The sequence below is a fragment of the Castor canadensis genome, chromosome 14 (assembly GCF_047511655.1).
Source record: "Castor canadensis chromosome 14, mCasCan1.hap1v2, whole genome shotgun sequence".
Classification (NCBI taxonomy): domain Eukaryota; kingdom Metazoa; phylum Chordata; class Mammalia; order Rodentia; family Castoridae; genus Castor; species Castor canadensis.
The window spans coordinates 33,856,202-33,877,857 of record NC_133399.1 but is presented as its reverse complement, the minus strand read 5'-3'; the positions used below and the strand labels follow the sequence as shown (position 1 = coordinate 33,877,857).

The 21,656-nt window shown below is 36.5% G+C and overlaps 1 non-coding gene across 1 annotated transcript; it reads right to left on the bottom strand.

Annotated features, from left to right (window-relative positions):
• Positions 1–19,455: 19,455 nt before the first annotated feature.
• LOC141416963 (U1 spliceosomal RNA) lies at positions 19,456–19,618 on the bottom strand. Its single transcript, XR_012441610.1, has one exon. It is a non-coding gene; the product is annotated as a U1 spliceosomal RNA (small nuclear RNA).
• Between the last annotated feature and the right edge of the window lie 2,038 nt (positions 19,619–21,656).

The following is a 21,656-nucleotide window of genomic DNA, read 5'->3' as shown; positions in this document are numbered from 1 at the left end:
GTTGCTGAATTCGGTATGCCATTATTTTGTTGAGGATTTTTGCATCAGTGTTCATTAAGGAGATTGGCCTATAGTTCTCCTTTTTGGAGGTGTCTTTGCCTGGTTTTGGGATAAGTGTAATACTGGCTTCATAAAATGTGTTTTGCAGTTTTCCTTCCCTTTCTATTTCATGGAACAGTTTAAGGAGGGTTGGTATCAGTTCTTCTTTAAAGGTCTGATAGAATTCAGCAGAGAATCCATCAGGACCTGGACTTTTCTTTTTGGGGAGACTCTTGATTGCTGCTTCAATTTCATTTTGTGTTATAGGTCTATTCAGGTGATTAATTTCCTCTTGGTTCAGTTTTGGATGATCATATGTATCTAGAAATCTGTCCATTTCTTTTAGATTTTCAAATTTATTTGAATATAGGTTCTCAAAGTAGTCTCTGATGATTTCCTGGACTTCCATGGTGTTTGTTGTTATCTCCCCTTTTGCATTCCTAATTCTACTAATTTGGGTTTTTTCTCTCCTCATTTTAGTCAGGTTTGCCAGGGGTCTATCGATCTTGTTTATTTTTTCAAAGAACCAATTTTTTGTTTCATTAATTCTTTGTATGGTTTTTTTGGTTTCTATTTCGTTGATTTCAGCTCTTATTTTTATTATTTCTCTCCTTCTATTTGTTTTGGGATTTGCTTGTTCTTGTTTTTCTAGGAGTTTGAGATGTATCATTAGGTCATTGATTTGGGATCTTTCAATCTTTTTAATGTATGCACTCATGGCTATAAACTTTCCTCTCAAGACTGCCTTAGCTGTGTCCCATAGGTTCCGGTAGGTTGTGTTTTCATTTTCATTGACTTCCAGGAACTTTTTAATTTCCTCTTTTATTGCATCGATGATCCACTCTTCATTAAGTAATGAGTTATTTAGTTTCCAGCTGTTTGCATGTTTTTTGTCTTTACTTTTGTTGTTGAGTTCTACTTTTACTGCATTGTGGTCAGATAGTATGCACGGTATTATTTCTATTTTCTTATATTTGCTGAGGCTTGCTTTGTGCCCTAGGATATGATCTATTTTGGAGAAGGTTCCATGGGCTGCTGAGAAGAATGTATATTGTGTAGAGGTTGGATGAAATGTTCTGTAGACATCTACTATGTCCACTTGATCTATTGCATATTTTAGATCTTGGATTTCTTTATTGAGTTTTTGTTTGGATGACCTATCTATTGATGATAATGGAGTGTTAAAGTCTCCCACAACCACTGTGTTGGCGTTTATATATGCTTTTAGGTCTTTCAGGGTATGTTTGATGAAATTGGGTGCGTTGACATTGGGTGTGTACAGATTGATGATTATTTCCTTTTGGTCTTTTTCCCCTTTTATTAGTATGGAATGTCCTTCTTTATCTCGTTTGATCAATGTAGGTTTGAAGTCTACTTTGTCAGAGATAAGTATTGCTACTCCTGCCTGTTTTCGGGAGCCATTGGCTTGGTAAATCTTCTTCCAGCCTTTCATCCTAAGCATATGCTTATTTCTTTCAGTGAGATGAGTCTCCTGTAAGCAACAAATTGTTGGATCTTCTTTTTTAATCCATTTTGTCAAACGGTGTCTTTTGATGGGTGAATTAAGTCCATTAACATTAAGTGTTAGTACTGATAGGTATGTGGTGATTCCTGCCATTTAGTTGTCTTAGTTATTTGAAGGTTTGATTGTGTGTACCTAACTTGATGTTACTCTCTACTGTCTTGCTTTTTTTATCCTGTGGTTTGGTGCTGCTTGCCTTTTCACGGTTAAGTTGGGTGTCACTTTCTGTGTGCAGGATCCCTTGCAGAATCTTTTGTAATGGTGGCTTTGTGGTCACATATTGTTTTAGTTTCTGCTTATCATGGAAGACTTTTATTGCTCCATCTATTTTGAATGATAGCTTTGCTGGGTAGAGTATCCTGGGGTTGAAGTTATTTTCATTCAGTGCCCGGAAGATCTCACCCCACGCTCTTCTTGCTTTTAATGTTTCTGTTGAGAAGTCTGCTGTGATTTTGATGGGTTTACCTTTGTATGTTACTTGTTTTTTCTCTCTTACAGCCTTGAATATTCTTTCCTTAGTTTCTGAACTTGTTGTTTTAATCATGATATGTCGTGGAGTAGTTCTATTTTGATCTGGTCTGTTTGGTGTCCTGGAGGCCTCTTGCATTTGTATGGGAATATCTTTCTCTAGATTTGGGAAATTTTCCGTTATTATTTTGTTGAATATATTATGCATTCCTTTCGCTTGCACCTCTTCTCCTTCTTCGATGCCCATGATTCTCAAGTTTGGTCTTTTGATGGAGTCAGTGAGTTCTTGCATTTTCTTTTCACAGGTCTTGAGTTGTTTAATTAGTAGTTCTTCTGTTTTTCCTTTAATTACCATTTCATCTTCAAGTTCTGAGATTCTGTCTTCTGTTTGTTCTATTCTGCTGGATTGGCCTTCCGTTTTGTTTTGCAGTTCTGTTTCATTCTTTTTTCTGAGGTTTTCCATATCCTGGCAGTTTTCTTCTTTAATGCTGTCTATATTTGTCCTGAGTTCATTTATCCGTTTATTCATTGTGTTCTGTCTTTCACTTTGGTGTTTATACAGTGCTTCTATGGTTTCCTTTATTTCTTCTTTTGCTTTTTCAATTCTCTATTTTTATTGTCTTGGAATTTCTTGAGTGTCTCCTGTACATTTTGGTTGACCCTATCCAGTATCATCTCTATAAAATTCTCATTGAGTACTTGTAGTATGTCTTCTTTTAAATTATTCTTGTGAGCTTCATTGGGTCCTTTGGCATAGTTCATCTTCATTTTGTTGGAGTCTGGATCTGAGTTTCTGTTCTCTTCATTCAGCTCTGGTTCCTGTGCTAATTTTTTGCTGTGGGGAAACTGGTTTCCCTGTTTTTTCTGTCTTCCCGTCATTGTCGTTGGTGTTGTTACTGTCCCAGTACTGTGTGCAGTTAAGTATTTTCTAGCTTGTAATCATAACAGTGGTAATATTTAGAATGGAAGGGTGAGCTGAGATGGAAAGCAAGAAGTTAAAGAAAAGGGGAAAACAAATATACAAACAAGAGGGAGAAAGCAGAACAAGGTATCAGACAAGAGAGTTTCAAAGGTATAAACAGGGAGTGTTAGTGTACTAATCGACAGTAAGCTGAACAGACATTAGAGAGACAGAGAGAGGATTGAAAATCAAAGATAAAAAAATAAAAAATAAGTAAATGAAAGAAATATCTATATATAAAATTGAATTAAAATAAAATGGAAAATAGAAAATTAAAAAAAAAAAACCAAAAAACTTCCAAGTTCATATGCAATGCAGTTTCAGTCTTAATAATTTGGGTGTCCGTCTCAATCTCCAGTCCTGGAGTTGGTGCCTCAGATGTTGTTCTGTAGTTGTCTCATCAAAGGGTATGCATAAAGTAGAACAAAACTACACACTCACACACACACACACACACACACAAAGCCCCACTAAGTGTCCCCAGTTCAAATGCAATACAGTTTCAGTAAGTTTTTCGGCTTGCAGGTGTAATTCGGTTGTTCTCTCATCAAAGGTAGGGAGAAAAAGAAAAAAGAGCGTCTGTAGACAGTTCTGAGAGTGGTATCTGCAGCTGTGGCTTGCCTGCCTGCTGCTCTCAGCCTGTAGCTGGCGGCGTTATTTATGCAGATCTCTGTTGTGAGCTAGCATTCACCTTGTCCCACAGGCTTTGTTTGCTCAGAGTTCTCCTGTGCGGGAGCCTCTGCTACAAGCTTTCCCCTTTCCAAGCACTGGGAAAGGTGACACTGCCCCCACGTTGTCAGGCCTGCGTGTTTATTTACAGTTCATGTGGGAGGTGGGTCTTCCCCTCTCTCCTCTGAAGTCTCCCTCCCACTGCCACTTTCAGCAGCTTTCCTGCTCCTGCTTACTGGGCGGTGCTGCTGCTCCTGCTGGCCGCCATGTTTGTTTACAGTTCATGTGGGAAGTGGGTCTTCTCTCCTCTCACAAGCTTCCCCGCTCCTGGTTGCTGGGCATGCGCCCCGCTCCCCCCGGAGGCTCTCCGGCCACCCGGCTTGTTTATTTACAGTCCCGGGAAGGATTCCTTTTCCCCAATCTTCAGCACTCAGGGCGCCCCACCCTCTTTCCAGTGTGTCTTAACTGTTCTTATTGCTTATTACTCAGTTTCTCTTTTTTCCCGGGTGGAGGTCAGTCTGTCCACGGGGCTATGCTGCTCTGGCCCAGGCTTGTCTGTGGGGGTACCGCGGTACCGCAAAACTCACCTGGTCCGCGTCTTCCCAAGCCGTATGGGCGCCGGCCACTGTCGGCCCCGGGGCCCTCCTCGTTTCTCCGTTTAACATGAAGTGGAGATTCTCTGCACCGGCTGGAGATGTGGAGGGGTCAAAGTTATGCCTTTTCTCAGTGATTATGCCTGCAAAGTGTGTCTCCAGCGTCTCTCCAAGATTTCACTATAGGAGGGTCGCTTTCTGCTTCCTACCTCTAGCCGCCATCTTGGAATCTCTCTTGTGCTTGTTCTTAAACAGATATCATTAAAGTACAGCTTGGAAAGGAAGAAGTACATGGTGGGGTGGAGGTGGGAATCAGAGCTGATAGCCAGGATGATGAGCAGGCGTCCCAGTATTGTAACCAGGTACATGGACAGGAACATACTGAAGATAAGTGGTTGCAATTTTGGATCATCAGTCAGTCCCAGGAGAAAGAATTTTGTAAGACCTGTTTGGTTTCTGGGTTCCATGTTTTGATGAATGTGTTGGAAAAGATGGTGTGAAAAGGTCATAAAGTATATGCCAGAAGAAGCAGCAGCAATTAGGAATATATTATAAACAAAGATTCTTGGTCTCCATTCTGAATTTACTATTGGTGCAATCTGGAGGTGAGGACACCTGTGTAAGGTTCAGCAACACTTCTTCCTAGCTTAGTGATTGCTGAATTTAGAGTACCAGTTCATAAAAACAGAAATTTTGTCATATAACTGGGAACTCAAATGAATATTCAAGTGTATTGCTCTACTACTTTCTACTCCATCTTTCTTTGTGAAATCATCTTTCCCTACAGTCCCTTTATTGAAACAGTCTTTCTTATTGAACACCAGCTCCAGTTTTATTCATTGTGTTAAGTGATGAGAATATAACAACAAATAAGGCATGATTTTTCAGTCATAATTAGTCCATTCTATCAAAAAATGACCAAAATGATATTCAAAAATCTGATTTCTAAAAATACTCTTTAACTTTATTTTACTTGATAATTATCTAAAATTCTTTTCTATTTGCATATGTGTTAATTCTTACTATCATACCATATATTCATGAGAAAAATAAGGTGAAGTGAGGTGAGGATATATCTAGGATGAGAGATCAGTGACTGAGTGTTAAGGAATTTTGATAGTACAATTCTACCTTTACAAAATGGTCACACACATAATAAACTACTTTGCAATTTTAATATTTCCATCCTGACCACATCCATTCTCTCATGTAAAATATGTCATCTCTTCCCATGACATTATTTTCAGCAAGGAGATGCCATCCATCCAGGTGTACCTGAGCCTAGATTAGAAAATGTTGTCTCCATAATTGAAGATTACATTATGGGAATGCAATACAGGCCTTTAAATTTAATTATAATAGAATCTGGAAAACTTTGAGTGTAGGATTCCCTCTTTCATACAAAGGTAGTTGTTACTTTAGTTAATAAGGAGTATTGTTGTTTTAAAATTCACCTAAGTCTTGCATGTTTGCTCACCCTTGTAATTCAAACTCCTTGGGAAGCTGAAGTTTGTAGGATCACATTTGAAGGCCAGCCCAGGCAGGGAATTCAGGAGACTCCCTTCTCAATCAATACCTGGGAACAGTAGCTTGACCTTTCATCCAAAGCTACAAGGGAGGCTGAGGTAAGGAGCATCTAGTTTCTGGGCCATATGGGTAGATATGATTGAGAGATCCCATCTCAAGGGAAAAATGCTGGGTGTGATCTCACTCACCTGTCCTCCCAACAATGGCTAGAAACACAAAATAATAGGAACATAATCCACACTGACCCAGGCAAAAATCAAGAATTTATCTGGGAAATAACCAGAGCAAAAAAGGCAGGAGGCAGGGCTCAATTAATAGCATGCCTGTCTTAAAGCACAAAGCCCTGAGGTCAAATTCCAATATCTTAAAAAAATCATCTTAATAAGACACAAAATGAAATGCATAGATACATAAGGAAACAGATAAAAGCAAATATAATTTCCTGGTATTGATGAACAGAAGCTTACAAGATAGCACACACTTAAAGAAACTTATAAGAAAATTAGGGCCCTACTTGAACTGTTATTGTACAGAAAGGGTCTGAAAGGGTCTCTGGTTTCAAGGTAAACAGAGGGTATAGGACAGCATTTAGCATTTGTGCTGATATGAACTCACATACTTGAATGTCCTCCAGACTTCAGCAATGCTTTGTGAAGGAGAACAGACATCAACTGTATGAGAATCCAGGTTGTCCTGTTTCTACAGTAGAAATATCTAATGGTTGTATCCATTACCTTTATCACAGTAGTCATTGGGCTTTGATTACGTATATCAATTCATTATGTTGTGAATGATTACTATATACATATTTTGTTCAATTATGCATTAATTAAGCTGTAAATTAACTTTTGTAATGCTTTCTGAAGAGCCCAGAATAGAGCTCACCCATATGGATCCTTTAAGTTTGTTTTTATTGCTGGGCTGAGAGTATGTTGTGTCACTTACAAAAGTTCATACAGTATATCAAGTATGACCCAGTGGAATTCACACCTCCATTATATGGGACCTTTATGCTGGCATTTTTCTGTTGGATTAGTTTTCACTGTCGTGGAATATTATATTTTAGTACTATTTATTCCTTAGAAAGAAACAATGTATTATGGCAATTGAGGGTAGAGAAAAGCAAGTGAACAGCCCTAGCATGATAAGCACACACAGTAGGAAAATGTTTAAGTACTTCAAATTCCGCTGGAATGATGGTGAAGTAGGACAGCAAGAAAAGAAATATCAGTGATACAAATATTATTTGGCAAGTGTATATGAGAAAATGTATAGAGATTTAAATGTATTAAATAATGATATATTAGAGACATAGATTTTACATGATCTCACTTCAAAAATATTACGTAAGAGAATTCAGTTACCTCGTTTCAAGATGATATGGTTCAATATATCATCTGGGTATTGAAGATGGAAGATGAGTCCTCAGGAAAGGGAGAGGAACTAAATGAATCATTAGAATCCTGGTCAAGAAGGACCATCTATGTGAGGAGGCACAGGTGTTGCTTCTGACTCTGGAAGCTCTGTTCAATGTGATGGTCACAGACTCACTCTTACTTCTAGATTTCTTTGGGGCTCAATATCCAAAGCTTCTCATTAGGCCAGCTATCTTGCCATCCTGCTGATCCCAGGAGTTCATATCCCCAAAGGTCAATGCTACATATGTGAGGACTTCAGTAAGGCTGCTTTTTTACCTCTTAGGCCAGGTGTACACCATCTAGTTCTCTTCATTGTTTTGTTCATCTTCATTTCATCATCCTTGCATGTAATACCACTTTTCTAATGTAACCCAGTGTTCCTTTAAAGTTACAAGTAATATTAGGAGGACTGATTTCTCTTTGAAGTGTAAAACTATTCACCTAAAGATATATATCTAAATAATAATATAAGTTAAGATATTTTTTAAATACAAAGATAAATTTTAGTTTATTTACATTTTCATTAGTATATATTAGATGTACAGCGGGTTTCATTGGCATATATAAATATGTGATTACAACATATCTTAATTAGATTCACCCCTCTATCATTGTCCCTCATTCTCCCTCTCTTGCCTAGTAGAACAGTTTTGCTAGGTTTTGGTGTTATATTATCACATATCTATACAAAGTAAATCCACTGTATTCACCTCAGCAGTGTTTCTTTTATGTAAGATTGATGTTGATCAAACCTTAAGTTTTAAAAATATTTTTCACAGATTTTAATCTTATTGTTTAAACATTTGTTATTCTGAATATATACAGAGCACAATGACTGCATGGTTGGAATTTCATTAATGGATTTTCAACACTCAATATTATCAATAAAGTTTTTAGTAATTTCCTTTATAAAATGTGTTGAATTTATGCTTCTTCATTTTTAAAAAGGGAGGTGTTAATTTTATCATAAGTCACCATATGACAGTATTATCGAGACATTTCTAAATTCTCAGCACATTGTGTCAGTTTCCAACCATTATTTACCAGATGGAAATGTTAATTAGGTTGATGTGAATTTTTAAACAATTTGTATTTCAGAAATTCAATATTTTAGGTTGTTCATCAATATATTTAATACCCTGTTCTCTCACTCTATATGAATTTACAATTTGTGAGGTAATCATTTGAAATCTATTGCAAGATGGCTTTGAAATGACTTTTCTCATCACTTTCACCTCATTCAATTTTAACTAGAAAGAAAGGAGACAGCATATGTAAAGTCATCATGAGCTTATAAATATTTTTAACTTTACCAGGAACCACAGAAAACAGCAAAATATTTTAATAAAATCATCCCAGCAACCAAAATGAACACAAAAAACCCAAAACAAACATATCATTGTGAGTGGACTGAAATCAAAGAGCTCTTCCTGATTTCAGCTAGATAGACTAACTAGGCTGGGGATGCAGATCAGTAGTGCAGCAATTGCCAAGCATGCATGAGGCCCTGGGTTCAATCCCCAATAGTGCTAAACAGGGGACTAAATGTGCTATGAGGAGATTAATTGCCAAACACCGGAATAGAAGTTCCTTATTCATTAACTCAGGCATTTATTTATATTTTTTTGACTTATAGTAATTTTATATGTTCCTAAGTTACACTGTGAAGTTTAGGTTCTTGTGCCCATTAGATAGTGATTAATTTAGGGTAATTAACATATCTGTGCCCTTAAACTTTTATCATTTGTGATAAGTATATTAACATTTTTCTCTTCTATTTTGAAATATATGTTACTGTTTATCATATCACACTTCTGTGCCAGCAAACATCAAAACTTACTTTTCCTCCAGTTACATTTGCACCTGTTGAATGACTTTTCTCTTTTTTCACTTTCTTTTCTCTTTGGTCTCTGGTGACTACTATTCTGTCTACCACTTCTTTGAAATCAACTTAGATTCCTATTCTGAGTGAAAGCATGATACATTTTTATTTCTGTGCTTGATTTACTTCACTTTATATAATGTCCTCCAGGACCATCCATGTTGTCACCAGTGATAGGACTTCATGTCTATGGCTGCATTGTATTTTATTTTGTATATATTTCATATTTTCTTTTATCTTTCCCTGTGTTGATGAGCATTTACATGGATTCCATATCCTGACTATTGTGCATAGCACTGTAGTAACATGGGAGTGTATGCATTTTTTCCTATATGTTGATTTCATTTTTCTTGAATATATGCATACCATTGGCTCCATTTTCAGTTTTTTGAGGAATATCCATAATGTTCTCTGTAATGGTTGTACTAATGTCCATTGTCACTCATAGTGCACAAAGCTTCCTATTTCTCTGCATCCTCACCAGTCCTTGTAATTGTTTGAATTTTTGTTACTAGCCTTCCTCACTGGGTTGAAATGGTATCTCATTGTATTGTGGTTTTGCTTTACAAACCCCTAGTTAATGATATTGGTCATTGTTTCATATATCTGCGTTTCATTTATTTCCTTTCTTTTGAGTAATGTCTATTCATCATTATACCTCATTTTAATTGTTTTCTTTTTGGCAGCACTGGAAGTTGAACTGAGGACCTAATGCTTGCTAGGCAGGTGCTCTACCACTTGAGCCACATCATCAGCCCTTTTTGAGTTTCATATTTTTGAAATAAGGTATTGTGAACTGTTTGTGCTGGCTGACCTTGAACCATGATCCTCCTGATCTCTGCTTCTTGAATAGCTAGGATTACAGATGTAAGCCATCTGTAGCTGGCTGGGGTTATTTTAAAATATTTGCATATTTGTGTTCTTTCTATATTCCATACATTAACCCCTTATCAGTATTTTAACTGGCAACTGCTTTCTCCCAGTCTATAATTTGCCTCTTGGCTCTGTCTCCTTCCTTTTGTCTCCTTGATTGTCTCCTTTGTTTCGTTGAAGTTTTTTAGTTTCAGGTAGTCCAATTTGTCATTGGTTTTATTCACTCTGATTTGGAATTAATTTCAAAAGTACTCCCTATGCTATGATCCTGAAGCATTTCCTCTATGTTCCCTTGTAGAAATTTTAGTTTTGGTTTTACATTTCACTCTTTAATCTATTTTTGATATGATACTCTTACATGGTGATATTTAGGTATCTAGTTTCATTCTTATGCATAGACCTTCTTTATTTGAGAAACAGGGTGAACTCAATAGTTGAGCACTGTATAGATTGATGACCATGGATTTTCAACAACTGAGAGATTCAAAGATGCATTTAAGGAGATACTTAGCCAAGCTAAATGTTGGCTTAGTGATGGAAGTTTTGCAATCTCCATATTTTCAAGAAGAATAAGTCAGTAAACTGACACCCAGAGCAGAGACTTTAATGGTGATTGATGAAGTCAACTGTTAACATCAATTGTTACATTTGGTGATATTATAATATTCAATGAATATTAATAGCTTACCAGGGAACTAATACATTGTGAGTGATAGGTCCATTTTATATAAGATTATCAGGATATATAATCAAGCAAATGGACATGAATTTACCAAATTTAAAAATCTTTCCAACTTGGCTGAGGAAGGCTGTACTCTTGTTCCCAATAATTAACACCCCCACACACATGTGTCTATATATATATATAACTGCTTTGCATTTTCAACAGGAAACATGAAAGAGAATATTCACTTTATTCACAGTTGCAGAAAATAAATATTGACATTTCATTAATATCTGAATGACTAGCTATTTTTGATTGCTACTATATGTCATGTAAAAATAGAAAGCATTGCAAATAAGAAAGTGATAAGTCCAAAATGGTAATGGAATCTCAGAAGTAAAATGATTAAAATACAATCCAGTTTCAAACTTCATTCATTATACTCAAACATTTCAGAGGCAGGAAGAAGGAATTTAATATAATAATTTGTACAGGCATATATAAAAGAGTTATAGCAATGAATTAGATTCCTAGGTGATTACCTTTTGGACAAATATGTGTAACACCAAAGGTCAAAAATGACTGTATTTATATAAACTCTCTCTCTTTAAAGAAATACATGGAATTCACACTCACTGTCCATGGAGAAAAGTTTTGAACATAAGTAGCACTTACATTCTTATCATTAAGGTCATATTGATAAGTGAAACTAGGATACATAAGTACTTATTTGATAGCCTGCATTCAACTCAGGAAATCATTGTCTTCTGCATATCACAATAGATCCAAGGTAGGATACTTGATTTTCTGTCTCTGGTTTCAAGTCAAGATATGACACCTGCCATCTGCTGAAATTAGATGGAGACTCTAAGCAGAAAATTTCCTTTGAGTTGGAAATTTCATTTCATGTTGGAAGAAATGAACCACAAATCTGTGAAGTCTGTGTAATGGGAAAGAAATGTGTTTAATTTTTCAGTATATAAGATTTAGAATTTTTTTATTAGGAACTGACACCATCTTTCCTAATGAAGTAGCAACATTGCAAACCATCTCAAGTCCCTGAGACAGACTAATAACATGAATTTTGTAAGTAATAAAACCGACTAGGACATATGCTAACATGGACCCATAAGAATACAATTTTCCAGGGGACAGCTAAGTAATTTTCTGAATAAAGTACAAAAATTCAGTTTATTTGTCACACTGTAGCTCTAAATATCGTTTTCAACCCATGTGGCCCTAACCATGTGACAAGACTCAACCTAGTGTCTAGCTATGACATTGATCTTGCTTCAAACTTTCACTTGCTTATCCTACATCTAAGTTTCTTTACTCTGAGACTGATTCATAAAATTGACTAAATTAAGTCCATCACCTCAGATTTTGCCTCAGTGAAAGCAGGGTAACAAGATGGATCAAAGAGAGGAAAAATTCCTGGTGAAACATCTCACAACTGGACAAAAATCAAAGGCAGATTGAACCCCAAGCTTTAATGTGATTAGTCACCACATCATCTACTCACCTTTAGAAGAATGTGGCCTGTAAGCAGTCAAATGTTTTAGCTCACCAGTATTTCTGTCATTCTAACTCTCTCTGGAAACTCAAGCCCCAAGTTGGTGCATGAACCACAGAAAAGAATGTAAGCAAGGCTTCTGCTATGGCTCACATGCTAAAGCTTCCACTTGGCAAGCATGAGGCTCTGAATTCAAATCCCAGTACTGACCCAAAAAAGAAGTATGCCAATGATATGATGACTCAAGGCCCCTTCATTTCCCTCTTCATCAAAGTATAGATAGAGGTGTTCAACATTTGTGGGATCAAAATATACATCATTGAAGTCAAACATTTTTGTTGGAAGAGTAAATTTTGCTCGTGAGCATATCAGAACATGTTGCCTTGATTACCTGAGCAAGTTCACAGAAGAAATGGGGGATTTCCAAGTCTGTGCAAAAGGAAAGCTGAAGCACCATCAGACTGTGGATCAGGGCATGCACAGTGCTAATGAGCAGGGAGAATAAAATCAGCAAGACACAGGGAAAGGTGTTCATTATGGCTCTGTATGATTACATCACTGCAAGGTAGCAATTTTTAAAATCACCAAAATTCAAGACAGACAATCTGGGTGAGACAACCTATGTAAGTGATGCTTTCATCCTGTCTTTGGATATTTGCCAGCACCTTTGGATTGTGGTAGTGTTTATAGTGATATCAGTTAGTGACAGACTGGAGAGGAATAAGTGCAAGCGAGTGTGAAGATGAGAATTAGAACCAACATCCAGGTACCCAAGCATGTTCCCAAGTGCGGTGACCAAGTAGATGGACAGGAACAGGCTGAAGATGAAGAATTGCAGTGCTGGATCATCTGTCAGTCCAGTGAGAAGGAATCCAGAAACAGCTGTTTCATTTGTTGGTTGCATGGTACTGGTAAATTTTATCAAAAAGACTGAGTGAGAAATAGAATAAAGAAAATGCTTTATAAATGAGCAGCAGCAATGTCATCCTGAAATATGGTAGATATGAAAAATCTTGGTACCACTTATGACTTAACATTTGATAAGCTATGGGGATGAGGACCATCACTGTATGTTTTAACAAACATATCCAATGAATTTCTTAATCTAAAGTTTGAGCATTTCTGCTTTATAAAATTGAAGTTCTAAAACCAGGTGTGGAGACTTACACCTATAGTCACAGTTACTTGGGAGGCAGAGATCAGAAGGACTATAGTTTGAGTACTGCATGAGTAAAATGTTGGCAAGACCCCATAATAAACAATAAAAGCTGGACATGATACTGTGACCCTGTTATCCCATCTATGCAGGAGGACAGAGGTAGGAAGATTGTGGTCTGAGGCTGATTTGGGCATGTGTGTCAAAGCTTTGATCCAAGCAGATGGATCTGGTGATTTGGGTAGTTCAGAGTACATACAAGAGCCAGGAGGGAGTTTTACATGCTTTATTTTTAATCTCAAGTCAGCCAGTCTTTGCTTTTATATGTAGGAGAGAGAGAGAGAGAGAGAGAGAGAGAGAGAGAGAGAGAGAGAGAGAGAGAGAGAGAGAGAGAGAGAGAGAGAGAATGGCATTGTGCCAAATTATTACATCTAATGTGCAGGTGAATCCAGTCACTAGTTACATAACTAGTTGTCCTTGATCGGTTACCTAGCAACAGTGAATGCACCTGTGTACAGCTGATTAGCCTATATAATCATTTTTGCTACAATCCATCCCTTCAGGGTAGTCACTGTACAATCGAGTGGTCTTCTGTGTGGTTCCTTGGTGAGAAGGGAGGGACATTGTACTCACAGGCTCTAACCACAATATAGACCATAACAATAAGTAACCAGCAGGCAGGCACTGCTGGCTATGACAGCAATAAAAATATGTCATGATGACATGAGGGGTGGGTACCTACCATTCTTGGAAAGGATCCCTTGTCCAAAGGTCTTGCCATAAGTCTTGCTCTCATTAGAGGAAATGGACCATCAACCACCCACTGGCTTAGCACCAGGAAATTTATATTGTAAGTCCTTGGTACACAGCCCAACTATCAATACGGATAAATTACAGTCCAGGATCATTGATATGCATAAACCACATTGCTCACAGCTCAGTTAATTTGCTACTGTGATCTACTCCAGCATCCAATCATATGGTATCTGTGCTTGGCTGCACTGTCACGAAATCTTATATTGCCAGTTGTCCATGGCAGGAACTATTCATACAACTGGCATCTTCTGGTATAGGAGACTTATTGTCCTCCAAAGGTCTAAGTAGAGGTTCAGTACCTGGTGTAGCTCTCTCCAAAAATTCAATACTGTACAACATTGGGATCCAATATGGTCTGCTAATCAGCTTGTAGGGGACCAGAAATAATGTCCCCTCTGCTGCAAATATGCCCCCCATTTGACAAGGGTGGGAGTCTGTGCTGTGTCACTGCAGATAAATCTCTTGTTTATCCCACAATAGGGTAAGTTGTGTGTCTTGCCAAAGGGAAGTTTTAGTAATGTCCTCTGATGTTATATACATAAAAACAATCATGATCATATACAAACTCAAATGTAGAAGAGGTTGGTAATAGGGAAACTACTCTATGGAACTTGGGAAAAGAAGGAAAAGAAAAGAGAATGATAGTGCATCAATAATATTGTAAAACATAACATCTGTAAAGGTAGAGGATATAAGGATGTATATTGAAAGCCATTGAAAAATGGGGAGGGTAGGTAAAGGAGTAAGGGAGAGTAATGGAAGGGGTTTCATGGACCAAAGTAAAGTATACTCACAGCAGGGGTACATTGAGAAACCCCTTTGATCTTGACATAAATACTAATAATGAAAGATTGAACTGTAAAATAGGTACAGTGTGTGTAGGAGGATACTAGTGGGAGGATGAATGAAGGAGATTAAGGTGAGGGTATATGGTTGATGACCTTAATATATTCATATTAAATAGAATGAAGAAACATCTTGCAATTACTTTAAGTGAGGCAGGGAGGGGGTTAAGGGGGAGAGATGGTGGGGGTGATGTAATTAATGTATAATATAAGCCTAATCGCAATTGTTACTATGAATCCCCCCACATAATGCATATAACCTAATAAAAAATTTATAAAAGAAAACAAAGTGGTATCCACTAGGGACAACTGCTTCCCAATAATGGAATAACCTAACTCTGCTCTTTCCATGGGTAATGACCAAAACCAATTGACTGTTGCTGTCTTCCAGATCTCTGCTATAGGCCCCATTCAACTCAAGGGTTACATGCATATCCAGCTCACAGGGTTTACAATGGTCAAAAGCATGTAGGGCCTGTGCAGTTTTAATATTCTCCTAGAATATATAAAGGTAGTTTCTGCCTCCTCTGTCTAGTCACATTTGGCTCTTTTTAGCTGTGCCAGAAGGGGTATGAAGACCTATCAATATTCCAAGTGCCCAAAGATTACCTGCCCAAAGACCCCATACAACCCCTCAGGGGTTACCTGTACATCCAGAAATAGCATGTAGACCTGTGCAGTTTTAACTGTTGAGGGCATGGGTAAGCATGAATCTTATCTACAATGGCATCAGGAATCATTTTACTCTTATCTATCTAGACAGCCTGTGCAATCTGTGGTCACTGATTGCTTGTCCACACTATTTCAAATGTGAGGTCAGGAGAGGAACAGCATTCTCCAAATCTGAAAGAGAGCTGCAAAGGTCAACAAAATATCATCTATGTAATAATCTAACTTAATATTGGTAAGTAGCTCCATTTGCCAATGTCAGCTGCCATCAGCCCATTATAAATTGTCTTCTATAAGGAGCTGTAGAGCAATACAGTCAATGTTCATTGTTGTCCTTCCCAAGTAAAGATGACTGCTCTTGCCTCTGGGTGTGGGATCTCCAGTCATTAACCCCTTGTCCCCGAAGCTACACCTTGGTGGCTGTGGATGCTGCTGCTTTTGTGGCTTCAACTGTTGCATATTTCACTCCTCTTTGTCCTGTTCCAGAACACTGGCAAGATGAGGACCATCTAAAAGCCATGGATAAATGCCTAGGAAGAAATAACTTCTACTGACATTTGAACATTGACCTTCTGGCTGCAGATCTTGAGAAAATGAGCCTCCATTTGCATCCATCAGTTTGTGGAAAGCTAGCAAACTAATATGTTGATCAAAACCCCTGCCCAACACTACCAGAGGAATGCAAGTAAATGTCAGAACATTTAAAAACATGTATCATGCTTGAGAAAAGGACATATTTCTACTCTGAAGGAAGTGGGCTCTACTATTTTTAGTTATGATGGTGATCTAATTACAGTGTCACCAAAAACCCATATTGTGTAGATGTGTCCATAAACTCAGCAGCTTTGCTTATTTTTATGACAAAAGAGTGTAAAATCTCATTTTAAAATCTTTTATTTTTGAATTTAATATTTTCATTTGTGCATCAACAAGTTAACTTCTTATATATGAATTTAGAACTTTCAAGGCTTATTTGTATTTTATGGCAAAATAATAGTATAATGTCTTCCTTTGGCATCTTAAACTCATTTATTTTACAACATTAATAATAGGTTCAATATAAAAGACACCCATCACCACATACAAGGTCACTTTTTCAATGTACCATAAAGAGAATAGTAATATTTAATAACAAAATAGCTTTCATATAACAAAGGAGAAACTCAAACATGCCATAGAGAGTGGATAGTATCCAAGACCCTCTGGATTCACCTCCATGAGTAAGAATGTCCTTCCTCTTTCCATGTAGTGAGAAGTAAATATTCTAAAGATTAGTTCCCAGGAACAGAGGCCAATTTAATTTACTTGAGAAATACGACTGAAATAAAGTCAAGCCTTGCTTAGACTCATGATTGTGGACTTAGAATATCTGAATGTTTTACAGAAGTCTCTAAGGTAGAACTTACCCATTCTCTCTGTTGAGTTGGTGGATGATTTTTGACATTAATCATTTCAGATTGTAGCAGAAAACAAGACATACAAATTCATGAGCAGAGACCCGACTCGTGATGAGTGAGGGCAAGCTTGATCTTTACAGGTGAGAAGTCAGGCCAAAGCCTTATTGGATTGACCTCAGGAAAATATGGGAGGAGAAAAATATAGAAGAGTGAGCTAGAGATCTCATTTGAAGTGTTTTTCTATGAAGGGTTAAGAACAATGAAATTGTATCTAAAACAGGATAAGAGGCCATGGCAGGATTTTTGAGGACAAACTCATAAGTATTGGATGAAAAATTGACCAGAGAGGTAGAAGATGAGAGAATCTACACTGCTATGCACTAAATTAATCCATAGTGAATGAGTTCAAAGCACAAGTAGAATGGTTGATCTGAAGTGGATTTATAGCTATCTACAATTCTCTCTCAAAACTATAAATAAAGCAATCATCTTGGAAATATTAAATATTTTAAATTTATCAATGTTATATCTATCCACTAAACAAATGAGCTTAATATTTTTATGTGTATCAAAATGAAACATTTGTACAACTAATATGTTCTAATAAAAAATTTTAAAAGACAGAGTGTCATATGGATATTTGACCACCAAGTCATACTGAGTGAATTGCAAGTTTAAAGAAACTATTTCTGAAAACACTTGTAAAATATATTCTGTAACATATATTTTAACAATACTACAACATGATTGCCTAAATCAGACAAGGTGGACACAAGGAAAAAATAACCCAATATAATCAATTCTTTTGAAAAATTACTGAAGAATTTTGGAAAATAAAATGCAGCATGAAACAACAAAATATAATAGATTATAGTACTCTCAAATATCATCACAAAGTATAAAGCCTTAAACAAGAAACACATAACATCATGACATTAAAAGTTTAAACATGTCTCACATGAGATAAAATGAGGGCAGAGTGTGGCTCAGTGGGATGGAATAGTGTTTGCATAGCATTTGTGAGGCCCTCGGTTCAATCCCCAGAACCTCTGTTGAGGGAAATTGCCAGCTGAGATACAGGACACTGAGGTAGATTAGCAGGAAGCAACGTTTATCATGCCAGCACAGACCCAGCAGAGAACAAAGGCTGAGCCCAGAGAACAAAGAAGCCTCATGTTATATTCCCTTGCAAGCAGGTTACAGAAGCAGAAAGCAAAGCTCAAACCACAGGTGGCTGCATGCAACTTCATTGGCTATTTTATTTCCCCAGTGCAATGTGACCTTCATGTTTCAATTCTTTAAGTTTTATCTCTCTGCTTTGCCATCCCATCCCCCTGTCTCCTCAGAACACAGCATGTTTCTCTTCTAGCCCTTCTGCTTGGTACACGGCAACAATGTAAATAATCATAAATAAAAACTTACTGATCAACTCAGCCATTTTAAACACCTGCTTATGTCTGGCAGTGTAGGTTAGTGGTAGATCACTTAACTAGCATGCATGAGGCTCTGCATTTGATCACCAGCACTGGAAAAAAATGGCTAAAATCAGTGGAAAATTGAAGTTACTCAAATGAAAATTATTTAAATAACAATGAAGAGCAAAGCAATAATCTTCTAAAAATTTTTAAGTGTGATCTTGTGCACTGTATCTTAATTTGTAGTATCAGCAACAACACTAGTTTCACATATGGTCACACGCTGAGTTTCTACATAAACATTATTTCCTGTGGAAGAGTTGAAGACTACCTTCAACCTGGTACATGCTTCAATAAAATAAAGGCATTTCAATCATTTATTATTTGTCTGCTTGTTTTGTAGTTCTAAACTGTAAACCCAGGGACTTGCACGTGAAATGTAAATGTTCTACTACAGAGCTGTACTCACAGTTCAAGAAAACATTTTTTTGCAGGGATACGGGTGGCAGGATTTCACCACGTACTGCAGCCTGGCATTGCACTTGCAATTCTCTTGCCTCCACATCCTGAGTACTAGGATCCAAGAAAAAAAATTAGAAATGAATTTATTTAATCCCACTTCCTTGGAGGCAGAGATAGAAGAATCATGGATTGAGGCCATGCAGGACAAAAATATTAGTTAGACTCTATCTCAGAAATCAACCTGTGTGTGGTGGCATGTGTCTATAGTCCCAGCTACTGAGGAGGCAGAAGTAAAAAGGGAGGAGAGTCCATGGCTGGCCCTGGGGAAAATTCATGTTCCTATTTAAAATATAAATTAAAGAAGAAAGGTGGTTATAAAATAGCAATATAGATGGGGTGAATTTGATTATAGTACATAATAAACATAAGCACTACAATGAAACCCTTTTGTATATTTAAGAAAATTAATTTTTGATAACTAAAATGTTATATAAATTTATATACATATATAAATTAAAGCAAAAAGGTCTGTGGGTGTAACTCAAGCTGATCTGTTTTTTTTTAACCGGGGGAGAGTGAGAATGCAGTCCCCCACTACCATAAATTATGCAGTCAAGATTCCCTCATTTGGGGAAATCACAGGGTGAGCACATCTGGACTGAAAAAGATAAGCCTCACTCTGGGGAAGGCACATTCATGATCCTGGTACCTCACTGGCCAGGTAAGTATATCAAGTGGTAGTGTTTGAAACCATGAGGTCCTGAGCTCAAATCCCAATTCCTCCAAAAATGAGCTTTACATGTAATACTGAATATATATATATATATGTGTGTGTGTGTATACATATGTATGTATATATGTATACACACATATATATATTTCATTCATGTAGCATATTATACATATCAATATATACTTTTATATTATATTTTTATTTAATACATTTGACTCTAAATTTTACATACTCAACATCATGATTTCCAGTTCCATCCATTTTCTTGAAAATGACATAATTTCATTCTTTTTTATGGCTGAATAATATTTATTCAGTATTGTGGACACCTAGGCTGTTTCACAGCTTGGATTTTTGTGAGTGGGGCTGTCATAAACACTGGTCTTTAGGCGTCTCTATTGTATGTTGACTTACTCTGTTGGATATATGCTCAAGAATGGTATTACAAGGTCATATGGTTCTATTTTTAGTTATATGAAGAGGTTTCATACTCATTTTCATAGGGGCTACACTTAGCATTTCCACCAATAGTATATAAGACTTCCCCTCCCCAATCATCCTTGCCATTATTTGTCATTGATTGTTTTTCATTATTATGATTTGATGATAGCCATTCTAACGGGTGAGATAGAATCATTTTTAATTTTTTTATGACTAAGAATGTTGACTGTTTCTTTTTATATTTATTGACCATTTGTGTGTGTTCTTTTAAGTATTGTCTATTCAATTTTTTGCCCCTCCTACTAGTTGTATCACTTGTTCTTTTGGTGTTTATATTTTTAATCTCCTTATATATTGTCAATATGAATCCGTTGTTCAATGAATAGCCCACTGTTTTCCTCAATTACCATTTAATTCTCTGCTACTCAATTTCAGTGGGATGACTCCTAGGTTGTGATTTTTACAATATCATAATCCATACAATAATCCAGAAGATAACATAGTTCACTTGAACTTTAGTGGGTTTTCTGATACTTTGTTCTAAGTCCACATTCATGATCCTAATTAGACTCTATAAATTCTACTTACCTATGGTTTTCAAGTATGGAACTTCCGCTTTTGCCTTTGGCTTCAAGCACCTATTTTCTTCTATCGTATTTAACCCTCATTACCTAAAGAAACTAACTTTTTCCTTTTGTATAGAAATATGTTGAGCTCCTTCATTTTATCCCAATCAGTCTTTATGTTTGGGTTTATGTTGTGTTATTTATAACTGTTTTGTTTTATGAGATCGGTTATGTCTTTTCAGGTTTTTGGTGTTATTTTTGTTTGAAATTATTGTTGGTAAGAGGATGCAAGGGAACATAACAATAACATCTGGTCTTATATGAGTTTCAAATGATGTATCAGAAACACTTGATTTTAAAACTTTCATATAGAACCAATATGCTGTGAAACATATTGATAAACATATGAGAACACTTAATTCATTAAAGATAAAGTATTTTTGCATGAGTATTAACAAAGAGATCAGTCTTCACCTATTAATTACGATTTAACGATCACTATGTATGTTAGGATATGGATAAACTTGTATGCTACTGATTTTACAGTGGCATTGTAATTTATGAAAAAAATATTAAAAAACAGACAGTCATAACTTCAATCCATGATCACCTAATGTGATGAAAATTATATCCTAGAATTATTGTTGATAAATTTGGATACTGGGCTTATGAAACCCTAAAAAAATTAAGCCATTTTTGTCTATTGGTCATAGTTAACACTGACTACTATAGATTAGAATCTGTTGGCAAAAAATACAAATGATGACCAAAGTCCAGGAAACACACAGTGAAACGTAGCATCTCCTCTAAATGTTTGCATTTTTATGTCTTGTAAGTGTACTTTTATATACACATATAAAACTATTTTATGCACATAAAATTAGAGTCAAAATTTAGACATTGTTTATACCTAATCAGGCAACACTGGTCATGAGTTAGAGATGATCTGTGTTGTATGTATGTGTGAAATGTAAGTAAGGAGAAATAGGTGGTGATCACTAGATGATTATTTGGCTTTCAGCTAAGG